The following is a 20,089-nucleotide window of genomic DNA, read 5'->3' on the forward strand; positions in this document are numbered from 1 at the left end:
CAGTTGGCCGGTGCTGGATTTGGGGGGGCAGGAATCAGCATGCGGGGTGCAGAGGTGGGGTGCAGCTGCAGGGTGGAGGGTGCAGGATGAAGGTTTGGGGTGCAGGTGCTGGAGGGAGGGTGCAGATGCAGGGTGCAGGATGCAGATTTGGGATATGGGATGCAGATGTGGGGGGCAGGATGCAGGGGGGCAGGATGCAAGATGGGGGCTGCAGGCTGGAGACCGCCAGATGCAGGGTATGGACGCGGGACACGGATGCAGGACGGACGCGGGACGGGGGGCTCTGGGTGCAGGATGCCGATGTGGGATGTGGCTGGAGGATGCAGGTGCCCAAAGTAGGATACAGGGGGCAGGAGGAAGGTGCAGATTTGGGAGACAGGTGAAGGCTGCAGGATGCAGATTTGGGATGCGGGATGCAGCTGCCGACGCACAGGTTTAGGCGGGGGGGGGGGGAGCATTGCCCCGTCTCCTTTTATTTTCAGCTGGGAAAACTGGAATTTTCATGTCAACATCCATCCAAAAAACACCGAAATCCAGCAGTTTGCTCTGCCGGCCCCTGGGAAACACCTCCCCGGGGGGCAGCGGGAGCCGGCAGCCGGGCCCGAGCCGGTGCCCAGGGGCTTTGCGGCCCCCTTTTAATTGGGGGAGCTCGTTAAAAGCAAGAGCCGGGCTGCTGCCGTCAGGCGCTGCCTCGTAAATCCCGGCGTCCCGAGATAAAGGGAACATCTGCGGAGCAGCTCCCGTCGGCTCGGCCGCCTTTTAAACATATATACATTTATACTTGCATATAGCAAATATATATCTAAATGCATATAGAAAATATATATCTGCATAAGGCAAATATATATATTGATGCATATAGCAAAAATATATATAATCTAGGTGCATATAGCAAAAATATATATAATCTAGGTGCATATAGCATATATATATAATATATAGATGCATATAGCAAATATATATATAATGAGGATGCATACAGTAATATATACATATAGATGCATATGGAAAATATACATATATATATCTTTATATATGCCTATAGCAAATATATATAAGAGGGTTAAGGCTCATTCCCAGGCTCTGTCGGGGCAAGAAGGGGAAATCCACAGGTTTCTGAACTGCCCCCCTCCGGAAAAGCCCAGCCAGTCCCGGTGACCCGGCCGGCCGGAGGCGGTGGGGAGCGTGGGAAATTTCCCCCCCCAGTTCCCGCGTGGGAAACGGGAGGCCGGTGCGAGCCGCGAGCCAGATCCTCCCGCCGGCCCCTCCAGCCTCACGCGCCGCGCGGGAAAGGGGCCGCGCACCGCGGCAAGAAGGGAAAAGGGTTTTATCCGAAACACATGTTTTCGCCACTCTCGCAGTTATCTGGGATATTTCCTGCGCGTTTGCTCCTCTGGCAACCGGCCCAGCGCGCCAGACCCGTCTACCGGGCCCGCGGATAAGGAACGGCCATATGGTGTCAATCTGAAGGAGCAACTTCTCCCCCCAGCACACTCCGCCACCTCTTTGCTTTGGCACCTTGCACCCACCAGGAGGTGGTGGAGGGGGACCAGCTCTTGCGGGGCACCTTGGACAAGGGGTATGAGCCGAGGACCAAGGGTGAGCTGTGGGCAAGGTGGGTCGGGGCTGAGTCCAAGCAGGGAGGTGCATCTGGATATGGGGCTGGAGCAGCCATCTGAGGTCCGTCTGGAAATGGGGCTGGAGATGAGCTACCCGCGCCATCGGTTGGAGGTCCATCTGGGAGATGTGGCTGGAAACAGGACTGGAGACAAGCTGCCTGCGATGTAACTCCAAGGTCCATCCAGGAGGTGGTGCTGGAAACATGACCAGGGAACAGCTGCCTACAATGTCCATCCAAGGTCCGTCCGGGAGAGAAGGTTGGAAACAGGATGGCAAATAAACTGCCCGTGATGTAACTCCAAGGTCCATCCAGGAGATGGAGCTGGAGGCAGGGTTGGAAACAGGTTATCTATAGCACGGAGGTCCATCCAGGAGACAGGCCTGGAGAGGAGCTACCCGAAGCATTGGCCTGAGGTCCATCCAGAGGACGGGGATGGACCCCAAGCTACCTGTGACATTGGCCCGAGGGCCACCCGGGAGGCAGGGCTGGAGAAGAGCTGCCTACAGCCCCAGCCCAAGGTCCTTCCAGAAGACCACGGCCACCACAGCAACGCGGGCGGCGAGGTTCGCACCGGCTCTGGCTGCCAGCGCCGGGGTTACGGAGCGAGCGGGACGCTCCCGGGAATATACATAAATAAATCAATCAAGAAAAGCACCAAAATTGGGAGGTTTTGCCCCATTCCGGAGGCTCTCGCCTGCCGCCTCGGCCACCCCCCCGCCCGTCCTCCGGGGGCGGCGTTGGTACGTTCCGTGGTGGGGGCGGCGTTGGTACGTTCCGCGGCGGGGGCGTGGCGGGGGCGTGGCGGGGGCGTGGCGGGGGCGTGGCGGGGGCGTGGCGGGGGCGTGGCGGGGGCGTGGCGGGGGCGTGGCGGGGGCGTGGCGGGGGCGTGGCGGGGGCGTGGCTCGCGGCGGGCGGCGGGGGCGGGGCCAGGGGAGGCGCCGGCGGTCGGTGCGCGCGTGTGTGAGGTGGAGGGGGGGGGGGGGGCCGGTGGCTCGGCTCGGCTCGGCTCGGCTCGGCACGGGACGGGACGCGACGCGACGCGACGCGATCGGGCCGGGTCCGCACGGGTCGGCCGGCCGGGGCGGTGTTGGATGGAGGCTCCGGTCCGGATCTCCCGCTCTGCCTGGAATGCCCTGGGAAGCCGCCGCCGAACGGGACGGGGCGCTGTGCGAGCCGGGGGCGCGGCGGCTGCGGAGAGGTAACGCGCCCGGCCGCGCCCGCGCAGGGGACGGCGGAGGTGCGGGGGCACCGGCTGCCCGGCGACGGGGAGGGGGCTGCGGGCCGCCCTGCGCCTCCCTTCCCCCACCGCGGGGGGGCGCCGCCGCTGGGGCCGTGAGGGGGCGCGAGGCGCCGCCGTTGGGGCCGTGAGGGGGCGCGAGGCGCCGCCGTTGAGGCGCGAGGCGCCGCCGTTGGGGCCGTGAGGGGGCGCGAGGCGCCGCCGTTGGGGCCGTGAGGGGGCGCGAGGCGCCGCCGTTGAGGCGCGAGGCGCCGCCGTTGGGGCCGTGAGGGGGCGCGAGGCGCCGCCGTTGGGGCCGTGAGGGGGCGCGAGGCGCCGCCGTTGAGGCGCGAGGCGCCGCCGTTGGGGCGCGAGGCGCCGCCGTTGGGGCCGTGAGGGGGCGCGAGGCGCTGCCGCAGGTGGCGGCGGCGCCTGCTGTCAGGCGGCTCCCGCGCCCCCTCCCCGCGCCGCCCGGCGCTCCCCAAGCGTTCAGCGCCGTTGCTGGAGCGGGGGTGGTGGCGGCGGGGCAGCGAGTGTCCTCCCCCCCCCCTCCGCCCCGCCATGCCGCGGAGCCGGCTCCCGCGCCCCCGGATAATAGCGCCGAGGTGATATTATTAATGTGCCCCTTTCACATCAAACTCATTATCGCTGCCTGAAAGAGCCGCATTAGCGTGATCCCCGCTCCCCGATGCCTTTTTGGAGCCCTGGAGACAGCTCGGTGAATGGGGCTGGGAGCTCATTCTGTATTTGATTAAACGGAACAGACTCCTTGCGCCTTACCCCAGCGGGGGCCAGGAGAGCTCTTGATCCCCGAAGCGGCTCGGAGCCCCTGGGAATGCCATTAGCGAGCACCTGAGGAATTTCTGCCCTGCAGGGCTTTTTTTTTTTTTTTTTTTTTTTTTTTTTCCCTCTCTTCCCCCCCCCCCCCTTTTTCTGGTGAGCTGGAGGGGGGAGAAAGCTAGCAGGGCAGCGGAGGGGTGGTGGGCGGGGGAGCTTTCCTTGGAAGAAGCCATATGTTGGCAGGACTAAAATCAAGGCATGACTTAAACAGCTTATCTTGCGAGAGAAGAACCCAACCCAAAAGCACACGAGCAGTCCAGGCTTCTTATATTTGAAGTCGGAGCTCAACCGCACGATTTATTTAAACCATCTGACTTTTTTTTTTTTTTCCCCCCCTCGTCCTTGGTCTGTAAGACTAACTGGGAGAAAACACTAAAACAAGCCAATTTAGAGCGAGCTTTGGTGAGTTTTTAAAAAAATCTTCAGAGCACAGTTTACAATGTTAACTACTCTGCCTTGAGTCTGTTATTGATTTAAGGTCTTATTTCGCAGTGAAAGTTAATCTGACTCTGCTGTATTTGTCGTAAGTTTTAATTAAAATGCCTTTTCTATTTGAAGTAGCTACAAAATGCAGTAGGAGATGGATTTGTACTCATGTATAGCCTCTTAACTGTCTTAAAATTGATATCTCAATACGTGTTTTTAATCTTAACACAATTTTCTCTGCAATTAGGGTGGTTGAAAGTCAGCCCCTAAAGCAAAAGATGATGTGTAATTCCTGAAGAATCCTGCTCTAATGCTTCATGACATCTTAACTCTTGCTTTGTATTAAGACTTTCTGGGTATGTTGGCACCTACCATCCTTCAAACAATTTATTTCCTGCATTTGAGATTAATTTTATTTGCTTTGTCTCTACCAGAAAAATGATACAGTTGGTAAATTTTAATAAAAGAGCTTTTCAGTCAGCTATTGCACATTTTCAATATTTATATTTTTAAACCCACGGGGAAATGGTTTTTTTTCTTTTTTTTCAGGCTTAAAACACAAAACTTGCAACTGTTAGGCTAAAAATGGACAGTGTTTATTTTGTCACGGCCTTGTAACTTTTAAAAGATGGGTGAATCCATAAACGTGACTGCTTTATGTAGCTTTTTTACTGCGTTCATAAAATGATTTGCTGCATCTTGCGCTAGGAGGGCTCTCAAAAGGAGTAGCAGCGCTGAATGTGGAGCTGTAAAACTGTCAGCTTTGAAGGGGTGTTTACTTAGTAAGTTGCATCTTTCACACATGTATTAGAAATACAATTTGGTAAACTAAGAGCTAAAATTGTCATTTTGTAGCCACCGGTCATGGAGGTTACTAGTAGCGTATAAACTTCTCTAGTGTTTGCAGTTCCCGGCCAAACGTTTTCATTTTGCGACTTGGAACAAAGCAGGTAATCCTGTTATGTTTGGACTTAAAACTAAGCGGTGCTTTGTGGAGCTGGTTGGTCTTCTGCTTATTTCAAACAACTTTGGTGCTTTGACAGTTTCAATTTATGTGATGTACTGCTTGTCCATAATTCCTTTAAGAAGAAAAAGTGCTCTTGTCATAGCTTAGTTGCTGATGGCAACGGTGCGTTTTTTTTCCTGTTGCTATATTCCAAAAATTCCCTGTTCGTGAGTAGCGTTAAATGCTTCATGGCATGAATTCTTGAAAATTTTTTTGTTAAACATGATATTATATGCCCTAATCATAAACAGCGTGCTTTTGTTCCACCAAGGGAAAATAGACCACGAGCACAGTTCATGTAATTCAAATGCGCTGAAACCAAAACCCTGCTCTTTCTTTTTTTTTTTTAAAAAAAAAAAAAAAAAAAAAAAAAAGCAGTTACAAGATTATCTTGTGGAGAAGGATTGATAACAGAGCGTAGCTACAGCAGTAAAAAGAAAGAAACATTTTTGTTTAATCCCCTCTCCAAAATGAGAAGGAAGCCTTCAACTGGCTTGGTCTACATCACAGAAAAATCTGCAGCCATGTGAAGTAGCCTTAGAAACCTGTGACTGATACTTGGAACTATTTGGTTATTTAAAGCTAGACTTACAAATAGAAATACCAAGATGGAATCCACTGAATTACCTGTTTCACACTAAAACTTTTTTTTTCCTTTTTTTCTCTAAGCAATGGGAAAATAAGATGGAAGAGCTCTAGTAGAGAGAGGGTTTAATAATCCACACAAGGGCGAGTATGATGGCTTTGTTGCTTGGATTCATGTGATTTACGCCTGTGTGCTCTTCTGAGTGCTCATAGCTGGATGCGTTGGGATCTGCGCAAGGTGAAACGCGGCATGGCTGCGCATCCTGCTCGGATACTGCTGTGGTATTCCCAGCTTTGGCAGGGTGCTTCAGTACAGCCAAGTTTGGCAACACTTAGTAAACCACGGAAAGTAGCTTGAGGTTTTTTTTTTTTTCTGTCCCTTGTGCAAGCTTGACTTTTGTTTTTTCTGCCCCCTTTCGAAGCATTGGTTTCTTTGGGGATACATGGGGCACCAGCTAAGATCAGCTCTGTTTTGTTTACTTCACTGTTTGCATGCCAGCCCTCCTTGATGTTGGGGAGTGGTGTTTGAGAGCTGGACCCCTGCGTGCTCCCTCTGCTGGCTTGCTGGATACCCCAGCCAGGACTCCCAGAACTGGTATTAAGCTTAATATGTCTTTACTCCTTTTTGCCAGGTCTTGGGTGAAGAGACTGGCTCTGCTACAGAGCATATCCCACCTGGGCTTTCATTATCTGAAGGTGTGCTGCAAGCCTATAAACTGAGGCTAATGCTTACTTTGGCCTGCTCTAGTGCCAGAGGAATAAGGCAGCTGTGCTACGACTTCAGGTGATGTCACTAGAGGATTTTAACTGTCAAAGCTTAAAAATACACTTGTTTAAACATTGACTCTGCAGATGTGGAAAATTGTAAAGCAAAGCAATTGATTTCCTCGCATGAACACAGCCGTGCTGGTGCTTGTCAGCTCAGAAAGCCTGTTCTGCATTGCTCTGAGCAGAGCTGTTTTCCTTAATGAAATCCTTGGTGGTTCCAAAACCTCTGAAATGAATTTGGTGACGACTTGAGGTAAGAGTTGGTTTTAGATAGTACCATTAAGTGTAAGAACAGTAAAGCTTCAGCTGCCAGAAGCGCAGTGCCAAAAAACTAACTGGGAAGCGTGTGATAAATCATTTCTCAGAATAAAGCTGTTCTCTAAAGTGTTGCCTGATGCAGACACAAATCTGACTAATTGCTTGATAGTCATGCAATACCTCCTTGCATTATTTCTCTTTATGTGGTTATTAACATTGTTGATATCACTGAATGTGTAAAGGACTAACTGCTTTGATTTTTACCTTCCCAGGGAAGCTGCTGGAAATGTAGTAGTGTATATTTATGCATGTGTGCAGAGTTACATTAAAATGTGTTTTGCTTCGTCTAATTTTGCCGATTCAGTTTGGATCATCTCCATAGCACCTTGTCCTGTGACAGTTGCAAATTTAGCTGCTGGTGACCTTGTTTCTAGAGAGGCTTAAAATCCCTCAGGTGTAGTGCAGCTTTTGGTGCAGCCCTGGGATTCAGTGAGACTTGATTGACTCATATGTTGAGATCTGATATTTCAGATAACATTTCACATGGAATCATTTTTAATCAGCATGCTGTGCGGTGCTTAGGAGTTTGCTTAATGTCTTCTGTTAGGCAACATCTAATTTGTAGGAATTGATTGATATCATAGACTTGACCTTTGTATAGAGAATTGTTTTTTGTCTGTTGCTTTGCGAGTGGCTCTGTGTTTAGGCTGAGTCATGCTGGTTTCCCACTTGCCCTTTTTGGATGCTGCTGTAATGTTTTTCTGTCGGTTTTCTGGGTTTCCTTAGTGTTCCAGTGGGACAGGAGCTTCTGAGCAGATTCCCGTTTGCAGCTTGGGTGAGACTGGTTAAAAAATGCTCGCTTTTAGCACTTAGTCATGTTAAATATTTTTCAGCCGTGTGTGATATAAGTAAAACTTTCCCTGCCCTTCTAAATACAGATGAGAAACAGGCTGAGCACCTCGCTGGTTTCTGCAGCATTGACTGTTCGGAACGATGTATCAATTTTCTAGAAAAGTTTTGTCGGAATATCAAAAATGCCCAGTGCCTGCAGCATTATTTCCTTGTCTGTAATCTGCAGTCTTTTCTCAATGTCTCTTGCTTTTCTCATCAGCTTCCTCTGATTTCTGCTTACCTGATAACTCGCCTTTATTTGCTTTAAATACACACACACTTGCAGACACAGATGATTCCTAACCCTTGTAGGACGGAATAGGCGGGAGAAGCACTAGGGAGAAGATGCCATTATGTGTGTTGGAATCTAATATCCAAATCGTGCAGCTGCCGCTGCATCAGTTCCGCTTACCTCAAGTGGAATTTATCAAATTTCTTCTTCAAATAAGAAGCCAGCTTCCTTTTTTTTTTTTTTTTTTTTTAATTTTTTTCCCCAGTACAGACTCTTAAAGCTGGTATATGGGGACCAAACTGTATTCTCTGCACGCTCTTTGCTATTTCAGTCTAACTTGTTAACAGGCGAGTTGGTACTAGGTTTGTTTTCCTAGGCATGTTTCCATTTCTACTAGCTTCATATTTTCCTGACAGACTCTCCCTTTAATGGAAAAAAAAAAAAAAAAAGTTGTGGCAGTATGGACTGGTCCAGCGGGGAAACGCTGCACTGTGCCATTGCGTTGCTGCCCGTTCCTCTGTATTGTCAGTGTCCCCTCTCATCCCAACTGTGCATGGATGGTTTGCTCCGGGATATTGTCTTCAGGTTTTGGGGACTGGAACAAAATGTCTTGCTCCCTGGCGGTACTCTTCCAAGCTTGATGAAGTTCCTTGTGCAGTGCTGTAAGGTGTTTTGGAGTTTAACATCTGACAAGTCTCTGCTACTGGCTTCAAAACACCATCTAACTTGCCATTGTATCTTTTCTCCCTTGCTCCAGGGAGAGATCCTACCTCTTCCCTTCTCTACTCTTCTAGTCTTCTCGGCAGATTCAGTAAAAGCCAGACTTTACTGTAGTCCCTGCTTAAGCTACCAAGAGAAGGTTCTAGTTGCCTTGTCACAAGAATTTTTTAGAAAAGGTAGTTGCCTGTATTTCTCTTGTTCAGGTCATCTTCCAATTATTTTCTTGGTGCGTGACCAAGTACACCTTCCAGGGCTGCTTACGTTGTCATTTTTCACCAAGTTTCCTCCAGTTCATGTCTCCACTGCTGTTTCTGGTGATGGTTCTCCCGTGATGGTGATGACTGGAGGCTAAACTGCTTGTTTGGCCCTTGTAAGGATTGAGATTTGTACATCCAGGCCACCTGCCTTTTCCATTAAGCCACCAGCTTGCTCTTTATGCATGAGAAATACCTTCTGTCTTTCAACAGAAGGGAAAATAATCATGCAAGGTGAGTTGTTCACCCCCCCCCCCCCATATCTACTAGGTGTCTTGGCACTCTTGTAGCCAGGTGGGACTATCTGTATGTATTTTTTTTCCCTCCAGCTCCTTGGGTGCAGTTTCACGTTACAGCTAAGCCAGTCCGACAACGAGCTGCTGCAGGAAGTGGCAGGTATGTTCCTGCCTCTTCCCCAGTGTGGGAATCCAGTGGTGGTGCAGCCTCAGGGGGAGCGAATGCAGCTTGCCCTTCAAAAACAAGCCCCAAACTTTCTGCTGGATCAGCCAGTGCACGGACTTGCCCCGCGGTTACGGAGCTGCTAAATCCTCCACGAGGACGATGGGGGAGCCTCTGGGGGCCTGGGAGGGGAATAGGGCGGCCCCTTTTGGCAGCAGCTAGCTTTTAAATTGGCTTAGCTGTCTTGTAAAACTGCACTGTTGAAGCGGAGATGGATGCTGCAGCTGGAGCCGAGCTAAGAGCCAGTTGCCTTGCAGAGGGGCACCTCCTGCCGTCTTCTGCCCCTGTATCTTCTGCCCCCCACCCCGGCTAGAAATGCCTGAGAAACCTGTTCAGCTCACTAAAACGGCAGAGAAGAAAACCACTGAAAACTAGAGCAAAATAAGCCAGCTCAATCTGAAAAGAAAATTATAAATATACATACATATATATATATATATATATTTTTTTTTTCCAGCTTGGCAGTCGGGGGCAATGCCAAAACCAGCAGGAGGGAATGAGGGAATGGCTGCGGGGGGAGGAGAGCGTGTGGAGGGAATGAGACCATCCCTTTTGGCGGCGGCGAGCTTTCAGCTTGGCTTGGCTGTAATGTGAAACCGCACCCTCTGCCTCACCTGTCTGTCCGATCATGCCTTTGATTTATATACTAGATGCTGCTGTTGAGTTCTCCCCACAGACAGCAGCTATTGTATCTGATAATGCACCAAGCAGTTGTGCCTTATTTAATTCAAAGGCAAGTTTAATATTTTCTACCTCAGAGTCGTGCGAAGTCTGCCTGCCTTAAAACTCTGGTTTTCCTTACAGCGAACCTGTAAAATGCCAGGGATTATTAGACAAGGGGAAACGCTTGTGCTGTGATCAGCCCCTTTTTGAAAAATGGGCTTTGTGGAGGAGGAAGGCACCTCTCTGCTTAGCTTACCTTGGTATGTTGGCCAGTGCTCAGGGAGAAATGTGTTTCTGTTCATGTGCAAGATGGAAAGGGGGCACCCCGCCGCCTTAGGGAAGCCAAACGCAGTTAAACTGAAGGTTTCCAGATTATTTAGCTCTGCTCTAACCAAGCGTGCACTCTGATTTGTGGGGACATATCTCCATGGTGGGATGAAGGCATGATACTAGCAGCTTTAGCTGTGCTGAGCCGCAGCAAGTGCCAGTAGCGATGAAAGCAATGCGCCCCGGTTTTGGCGTGCAGTGGCAGCCAGGGAACGGTTCTCCACGTGCTTCTTGGTGTTTTGGCCATTTAAAGCACGGTGTCTACGCGGTTATTGGTCGCGCTAACCAGGCTAAACGGCCGTACTAGAGCGGACTGCAAGGATCTCTCTTGTGCGAGGTTTCCTCAGGTAAAGGAGGGAGCCGAGTCCTGAAGTAGCTGCTTCTCTCGGCGCTTCTGTTCGAGCTGACGCAAGTGGGGTCTATCCAGTGCCTTCTATGCGAAGCGGCTGGGTGCAACTGATTGATATCTTTGGGGTGAATTATGTAACTGTTTAAAAAGATACCTGCAGGCTGTGTTCTGTGCATCCTGCCAGGCAACTCCCTCGCCTGCTGTGTGCTGCTGAGACACCTGCATTGCGATTGACAGCTCCAGTCATAGATGAGGTGTGAGGATCATCTCTGACCTCCTTAATCTCAAGTGAAGAAAAGACAGTTCCTAAATGCCTCGGTAATTGTCTTGCACGAACTACTAAATTGCTGAAGGAAAACCACATGCTAAAGATCTCCTTCCTCTGGAAGAGTGTCACTCTGTTTTGCACAGAGACTTTGTATTCAACTTAGCCTGTTTTAGTGCACGTGTGATTGGAGATGCCCTTGTTCCTCCAAGGGAATGGTGCTGGGATTTTTCCTTTTAAAGTTGTCAAGTAAAATAAACCAGTTATCTGACTTAAATGACAGGTTGTCTTTAAAGAATCCTAAAAGGAATTATTTCTATTTTGTTTGGTTTTTGGTACCCTAGTTGAGGAGGGAACCCCCGTCTGACTGCTTCTCGGCCTGTCAGGGGAACTGCAGCAAGGAAAGAGCACAGTTAATGATGGGCCTTTCTGCAACAAACTGAAGATGATTCTATTCTTTGAGTTTGAATTTCCCACTTGGCTCCAGATTGATCTAAAAGAGGGTTTTTTTGAGTAAAGTTACTGTAATTAAGTAGTATCTTTTCAGTGTTTTTTTCCCCCTCCTTTTAAGAGATGATAGATCAGCCCAAATAAGGGTATGAAAAAGGCTGGAGGTTTTCAGGAGGATCCATAGACCGTCAGTGCATGACTTGTTGCCTTTATCTCTGAGATCAGGAGATTCCTTTGCAGTGATGGATTAATCCACTCATGAGTGAATAATATAACCGAGAACAAGTAGGAGCCAGAGCTCCAAAGGGATGATTTGTGTAAGGCATGTGTCCTAGCCTCCTCCACTGAAAAGCATCTTTCTCCACCGTTTCATTCCCATATGCCTGCTGAAGTTGCGCAACAACCTGCGGACGTACCGGCACCCCTGTACCAAAGGAGGAACAAAGATCGGACTGCGTCAAACGTCTCCAGTTCCAAGTCGCTCCAAAGAGAAACGGCAGCTCTGCCAAGCCTTGGAAAGGCGCAGGTTGGCCAGAGACTGCAGACGGCTCAGTCCGTGCCGTCAGCCGTCTGCACGTACTTGTTACGCTAGCGAGAAGTGTCCATGCTGGCATTAGCACTCGCCCTAGAAGTAAACACATACTGTTTTGGTGTCTTGGCAGCAATGCCTGTCCTTAAAGATAGCAGTAGTAATAGTAGGGAAAGCGTCAAGGATTTTGTGAGCTCTTGAGTGTAACTGTACGGTGATGCTGTAGAAGAATAAAAAGTGTGGGACTTACCAAGTGCAATCTAGCTTGGAGCAAGATGTGTAAGTGCTTGTGACATTGCAGTGAATCAGTGTTAATGTTTTCTCTTTGCATGGAGTATTTCTGTACCAGCCAGCAATGTCCTTGGGATTCTTTGTCGCAAGCGAGCAGGATCTGACAATGTGTGTTTGCTCTCTGGTTTTATGGTACCAGTTGGGTGCTTTTGTAGCAAGTTTATGAACAAGTAGGAAGCCCTGCAGTTGAAGTAGCAAGGTCGTGTGTAAGGGACATGTGCGCTGTTTTTTGTCACACTGTAAACTATCACTGGGGAAAGGGTCGTCTTAAGCCACAACTCTACAGTTAGCAGATGAGTGTTAAAAGCATATCACGTGAAATCCCTAGCCTCTTACAATAAAAGTAGGCAAGCCAGGACTGATACTGTTCAAGTGACTCATGGATGCAACAGGAGACACTGTGCTCTGGGTCCAGGAAAGAAGTTTTGTATAGAAATGTGAAAACGAGAGTTAGAGGAATGAGCTCGATTAGTGACAAGGAGATAGCAGTGGGTGGTTGAACAGTGAAGCAGTAATGTTAAATTTGGGAAGGTGGATTTTTGGCAGCCTTATTTGCCTTGGGCGAGATCTGCCTGCCTGCCTGCCCATATGATGCTGCTTCCGTGGCCTTTTGAGCCGATCAAAATTGGTACCGCTGTAGTGTCTTTCTCTGAGTGCTTTCCCTGACCGCTTCTGAGCTGCCTGTGGCCCGTGCAGCGGCAGGAGCGTGCAGTGCGGCCGGAGGAAGGGTGGGCCTGCCTCTGCACTGACTTCAATCTGTTGGAATTGCTGCAGAGCCGCACCCTGAAGACTGACTTTTGAGTGACACGCGAGTGATCCTTGTTCTCGCACACGTAGTAGGATATGAGGTTGGGAAGTGAGTTGCGCAAATGTAACAATAGGATTCGTGTAGCTAAATCTTTTATCACCCGTACGGATGTACCGGAATAACTATTTTTGGCACATCTTAAGCTGCATGAGCTGTCATCTTAACATCTCTGAACACAGCAAGGGTGGATACTGTTGACAGGCTCAGGTAGACTGAAGGATTTTATGGCTATGGTTGCCTGGCTGGCTCCTGTGTGTGTTCAGGACACCAAGTTTGTTTGCAGTCTTATTTTTGGGGCTGGCAGAAGCTCTGATATCAAGGTCTAGTTAGTGAAACTGATCAACTTTAAATTTCCTTTAAAAAGAGTCGGTACTCTTTTTCATCAGTTTTATTAACTCAGGGGTGCAGTGAGTGCGTAAGCACTGATGGCAGCTTTTGGTTGTGTTTTGGAGGATTTTCACGTGCCGTACGGGGCCAAGATGTGTCCTTTAAGATGGCATTTTGCTGTTTTTGATTTGGAGAATGGATTTTGGTTGTTTTGAATGTATATAATTCTGGTAGCTGAGGAGGTTTACTGCGTAATGTTCCAACTCCATGCAGATTAAATGTATTGCAGAGTCAGACTAAACAATAGTATGTGGTTTTTTCCTTATTTTCCTCACCTCTTCCTCCCCTGATAAGAACTCACGAAAGTGTCTGAGTTACTTCTACGTGTGCCTATAAGCTGAAGCGTACACACGGATTTTCATAAAGTTTGCTGAAGGCTGTCACTTCTAAGCAACTATTTTATGCTTCAGGATAGCTTCAGGAAGTCTTTTTTTATTATTATTTCTTAACAGCCTTTTCCAAACATGCATTTTGGTATGGCGCTCTGATACTAGTTGCCTAAATACTTTGCAGTGACAGTGTATCACAGCTTGATGGAGATTGGAGTCCCTAATAAAATGCAAGCTAAGGAGAAAAAAAAAACCCTAAGGGTTTTTTGGAACAGAAAATGTTTTCTGTTCTTGCCACTAATCTTTGTTGCAGAATGAAATAGGAATGTATACTTTAAATCTTTGTGAGGGTGTAGAAGGAAGCTGGCAACGGATGTAATCAGAAAAATGTTGTTATCAAAACTCGCTAAATATGTCGAAATTTTAGGCTTAATGATACATTTTAAATTCAGCTATGCAGACTGAGGCATTTTTTTGGTGCACTTCCAAATTGCTTTGCAGACAGAATTGAGCAGGGAAGCGTTTAGGACCAGATAAGGGATGGTGGTGGACGCTTGGGTTAGATGGCCTGCAGTCCTGCGGCATGTGTCTTGAGTCTCTTTGCACTATAAATTGTGTCGCTGAGACAGATTTTGAATGAATTTGGCAGCAGCAGTAAAATCTAGGCCCGCTTTTCTAAGTGATGGGCTTTTGAGCTGAGCATTTGGAAGGAAAAAAAAATCTAGTATTCCAGTTATTGTTTTTCCTAGATACTACTTTTGTTGTTTGCATGTAAGTGGATATATGTGGGAAGCAGGTATAGCCAGAATTTGTCTGAAACAGCTAGTAAAAGAAAATGAAGCGACACCCCATCGCAACAGCGAGTCCCTGGGGCTGCGGCAAGGACTCTTGGCAGGGGACTCCAGCAGGCCTGGCGGGCACGACAGCGGACAGCGGACTGCGGGTCTTCAGCCTCGTTCTTGTAGCCTGGAATAAGGGAAGTTCTAGTGACCTTCAGGCTTTCGACCCGCATCCTTGAGTGGACGGGTTGCAGGGTGAGGCTGTAAGAAAAACTGAAGCTCTTCTCCCAGCCAAAGGTGTGAGGCTGTTTATTTTCACTCTGGAAACGTATATATTGCAGGAGGCAGACGCTAGCCTGCTTAACCTAAGCAAGCCGCTACTTATCTAGGATCTGGCAAGTGTATAAGTGTTGTCCGTTCTAATCCCTGAATATTAAAAAGTCCAGGCACCTTTCTCTGGCTAAGTCTGAGATTGCTTGAAAAACAAAAATAGAAGCCAACAAGAAAGAGCACTCGCTTTCTTTGCCAAGTTGAAACGCTCTGGTGCTGCTTAATCTTGTTTTTCTTGCTATCTGCTTGATGCTAATGTGGGATGGAGCTCATCCCAGAGGTGGTTATCTTTGCAGGGCCCTTCTGAGCTCTGGATTTGAGTCTCAGGGGGGAGTGATGTGCTATGGAGAGTCTCGGACCTTCCTCCTGTTCTGTGAGGCGGTCCAACACTAAATCCTGTTCAGCAAAGTTGGAGCATGGGATATGCCTGTGCGAGTGAAAACACGGTTTGGCCAGGTTAACCTGATGGAAAACCCTCCCTGATACCTGCGATGAAATGTCAGCGTCTCCCCTATCAGTTAAGTTGCTCGTGTTGGAACGGGTTGTGCTGGTGGTAACTGCCATTACCGTTGACTCAGAGGAGTTGCAGAAGGAGATTTAAGGCTCTGACTCGTGATCTCTTGCTGATTGAATGGCAGCTGTTTGGCATTGCTGCCCCCAGCTGCCCATGCAGCCTGAACCGGAGGCTTCTGCCCACAGCGTCGGGGAGCAGGCGGCGTGCCTTCGAGCCTGAGCTGCACTGGAGGTGGCAGCTCCTCGCGCTGCCCCGGCATGCAGTGGCAGAGCTGCAGCGCCCGCGCCCTCGGGCTATGGTTTCACTGTGGCCCATGTGGTGAGCTGGCTCCGGTCTCTGCCCCGGCTCCCTGGCTGCTTCTGCTTGCACTGGAACGGAGGAGGAGGCAGGCAGCTGCAGCTGGGGCTCAGACATGCGGTGTGCTGAGCCGGGCAGACCCACGTTCCCTCTCGCCTTTCTTTCCCAGTGTCCTGCTGCTTGACTCATTGTGTGGGGAACCAGTTTAGTTGCCTATTCCAGCAGAAATATGACCTGATAGGCTTTTTCCTCTTTTTTCTCCCCCCCCCCCCCTTTTTTTCCCCCCAGCTGTTGAGTCAAGTCAGCTGTTATCTAGGTCCTGGACTAATAAGATTGTTTTGCTGCTTTAGTGGAAGAGGATTGCCAGCAGTGCCAGGATTCGTCCCCACTGCATTGAGAAGCACACAAGCATGTTTTTGCCTGAGAGTTTGGACTTTAGTTTTGAAACCTGCTTTTGAGCAGTGAGCGCGGGGGAGGGGACGGGAGGCAAGTGGTAAAACCATGTCTCCTGGTTAGCTTACCATAAAGCTTACGGATGAATCATTAGAAGCCTTTTTTTAATCAGGGGAAGAAAAGGCTGACTTTTTTTGTGGCTTTCACCCTCCGCTGTCACTGGTTAGCTGTTTTTTTTTTCTTCCGTAAGCATTGTTCTCCTGCATACCTGCCCTGGAGACTCTCTTCTGCAGCCGTGCATATTGGCATTGTGTATTCCAGTAACTCAGTCTGTGGGCTACTGTAACACATATAAGGAAGGGAAGCAACAATCTCAAGCAGAGGATAACGCTTTAGCAAACAGAGTTGATCTGTTGCTCTTTTATACTCGGAATTTGGCTGTTTACTAGCACGGTGAATTTTAAGGGTGACTAAACCGAGCTCTTTAACGTGCAGGCTTTGCCCTGTGGTTCCAGCGAACCTCCCATATCCTGCAGCCATGAGTTCACAGGCTCCTAATTGCCTATGATGTAAGACAGCAGTGGATGGGGTTGCTATAAATTCTGGCTGCAGGTGTGGATTTAATAGTCGTGCTTCCCTGTAAGGGAGCACGGGCAGCATGGATCCCAGCAAGTTACAACAGACTGAGTGGGACTTTTGCCTGCGTTTTTCAAGCCATTGCTTGCTGGAGGGTATTGCTGGACGAGGTGTCAGTGTTCCTGCGGAGCCATCTCAGAAATTGGTTTGCTTTCCTCTAACAGAGTTTAGCAGCGGTTGTCTTTTTCTTCCATGAGCCTTCCCTCAGGTCAAGACTTAACAAATAGGCGCATGAGAGCTGTTGAACGGAGCCTTTAGCGCACATTGGCACAAGCGCTTTTACCTGAGAACCTGAGATATTTTTCTGATGACCAGGGCAAACGTGAGGCTCTAAACACTTTTTTAACCATGTTTGATTCTGCTTATGGGAACTGCAGCGTGATTAAACAAGGGTGGTTTTTCTTCATGTGCCAAATACAAATCTGAGTGAAAACTAAACTTTATTTTTCTTTGCTGGCTTAGTTTTGGGCTGGATCTGCCAGCTGATTTGACTCACTGTAGCCACAGGATCATTTGTACTGATAGCCAGGTCCTGAAGGAAGGTGTTAACTGCTCTTCTGCAGCAGCTGGACTTTAAATTGGCTTAAACTGATGGTGAAATCTCACAGTAAAACTACGTGGGTGAAAAAGCATAACTTTGTGATGGTACTAATGTAAAACAAAACCCTTGTGCCAGAGATCTGGTGCTACAGACACGAATAGAGAAGGGAAGAGGACTGAAGAGAGGGAAGCACTCGGTGAAGTGTCTTTAGATTCGCGATTGAAGGTGAATGGAGTTGTCTTTGGCAAACCGTGAGGCGGCGTGACGGAATCCAAGAAGTTGAGCTAGGTTAAGAGGTGAGGAGGAAAATGGGAATATGAGGCAAAGTAGTCTCCATCCAGGAGAAAATGAAGCAGGGTGAGATCTCTGGAGGCCTGGAGGAGCAAAGGGCTAGAATTTTGTATTTATTTGGTGTCCATTTCCGCTGATAGAACTGTTAGACTAATGATACCTTTGGATTCTTTGAGGTCTAAAAAGCCCTTATTTAGGCACTTAAGCATAATTGTAGCCCAGAACAACTGTGTATTAGGCTAATGCTCTGTTCTTCTCCCCCTGAGGCTGGAAGATGGGGGAACCATACCCACTTCATTAGCGTGGCAGCAGGGGGATTGTCAAGTTTTTTAAAATAACAAAATAATAAAATTAACCTCATTGTTATGTCTGCTTTTGGGTGAGAAGGCATGACTTCTGTGAAATGTTTTGATTTATAGCCTACTTTGACCGGTGTTAGTACTACAGGATGGAAATTCAAACTCTCCCAGATGAGAATATGTACGTGGGTCAACAGCAAAGTTGTTTTATTGCTAGTTTATTGCGGTTGTGTGACAGTGCACCTAACTTTGGAGGATCGAGAAATACTCAGCAGTAGGGTTACTTAGGTTCTGAATGAGGCTTCAGAAATAATGTTCTTGAACCTAATCTTTCCTGTTCTGTGCAGAAGCAGTGCTTGAAAAGGCAGCTGTGCAGATACCGATGTGCACCTGAAGCAGAGAAACCTGGAGCAGAAGTGGTGTAACCTCAGAGTTGATCTGCTAAAATATCCTCTGCTACTAGTAAATCGGGAGCGTTTTCAGCCATGTGCTGCAACAGAACAGTACACAAACTGTTAAATTTCCTTTGCTCTGCTCACAAATCTACTCCAGTCAAGGCAAAAGCTTGCGTTCCTCTATCAAGACCATATGTATGCCAAGGCTGAGGTTTTAAAGTCAAGGTGTTTTTGAAATATTGGAGTGCAAATTAAGTATCTGAGTAATCTTGACTGTCTTAAAAAAAAAATCGGTATCAGCCTCACATATAACTCGGAGGATTAATGGAAAGTTAAACTTTGATCAGAGTCCAACAGCTGATACCAAGCCTGAGACTTTCCAGGCCTAAAAGCAAAATAAAAAACCCATAGAGCAACTTGAAAAGCAAAAAAAAACACACACACAGGGTGTGTAGCAGTGTAAACCATTTTGTATCTGAGTTGGTCTGGATTTAGGAGTGTTTCTTACTGGCAGGTGGAAGCCTTCCCCTGTTCTAGCGATAGATCTGCTTCTCCATCTTTGAGATAACCCAACTGGTTGGTAATGCTTTTAGGCCAATGGGTCTTCCTCCAATAGATGTTTAATGTTTTTTTTTTTTTTTTTTTTTTTTCTGGTCACTCTTGCACTTTGCGCGAACTTTGCCTTTGTCCCATGACACCGAAGACTCTTACTTGCGCCAGAGTTTAAATCATTAAAGTTACTTAGGTTATTTTATAGCGTTGGAAAAAAGCTTTTACCTAACTCTTGAGGAAGACGATCAGGACGTCAGGTCCCTTGTGGCAGTAGAGCCTCGATAACTGCACGTGTGAGGCGGTGGGGCGAATAAAGACGCCCGCGCCATCCCTTGTGCACAACTTGTTTCCTTTGCTCAATGCCATTTGTGCTTCTCCTTGCCAACTGCCGGCCTTCACGTGGGCGCATGCAGGGCTACCTACAGAAATGTGTGTTATTTAAAAAAGAATAAAAATACTAATCTCTTTGAAACGTTAAGCAGGAATATACGTGTGTGTGTGTATATATATATATATATATGAATGATGTATACACACACACACACGTATATATTGGAAACATTTGAACATCAGCTTAGCGTTGACTAACCTGGACGGTAAGCATAGGTACGGACAAGACATTTGGGAGAAGTTAAAATGCGTGTGAAAGGGCTGAGCAAGTTTTTTCTTCGATTTCTTTCTTTGCCTTTGAGTGGTGACAGTACTGATCTAGAGAATACGCTTTCATATGTTTAAAATATAAGCAATAAATATGAGCGCGACATAAGGATGCCGTTTCCTCTAGCCTGAAGTCCGTCTCCGTTTGGTGCGTTCCTGTAGATGCCTTGGAGCGGGCTTCGTTGCCTTCTCAGATCTGTTTACGACTTTCACGCTTGGTTTACGGGGTTGCCCTCAGCAAACTGGCTTTCGTGGGGTTTTCCCTTTCAGATTTTGAAGCGTGTCTTTCAGATGACTAGAGAACATCCTGGGTTTGGAGGGCTGCTAGGCAGAGTTCAGCTTGTTTTACAGAAACGCCCGCAAAATCCCTTTGAAGTATGTAATTTTATTACTTACGCTCTCAAAATCCTGCCTTTCATGATACTGTAATTCTAATACAAATGCCTAATTATGTTTTGTTTTTTTTTCTTTTTTTAAAAAAGAACCACTTATGTAAATGCCTGATTCCTTATCTGCATTGCTTGGCTTCCTGTAATTTAGTAGCGCAGAAACTGCAGCCTCAGTGCTCGCAGTGGAGGGAGCAGAACAGGAGCACTTGGATTTTTTTATTTTATTTATTTATTTTTGCACGAGATGTGATCGCGGCACAACTTCCCCCCCCCTCTGCCCCCCTTCTCTGCCCTTCTTGGTGCTCAGGCCCTCTCTTGGGAGTGTAATTAGGAGCACATTGA

General features: G+C 48.1%; 1 protein-coding gene across 2 annotated transcripts in view; it reads left to right on the forward strand.

Annotated features, from left to right (window-relative positions):
- Positions 1-2,631: 2,631 nt before the first annotated feature.
- CDON (cell adhesion associated, oncogene regulated) overlaps positions 2,632-20,089 on the forward strand; it is a 56,406-nt gene continuing 38,948 nt past the window's right edge. The window contains exon 1 of one of the 2 annotated variants that reach the window (XM_062594495.1): positions 2,632-2,819. The gene's annotated coding sequence lies outside the window, so the exon portion shown is untranslated. Of the gene's footprint in view, positions 2,820-4,061; positions 4,080-20,089 lie in introns of those variants that run through there. The other variant, XM_062594496.1, reaches the window with a different exon arrangement.

This window comes from Rhea pennata, chromosome 24 (genome assembly GCF_028389875.1).
Source record: "Rhea pennata isolate bPtePen1 chromosome 24, bPtePen1.pri, whole genome shotgun sequence".
NCBI lineage: Eukaryota > Metazoa > Chordata > Aves > Rheiformes > Rheidae > Rhea > Rhea pennata.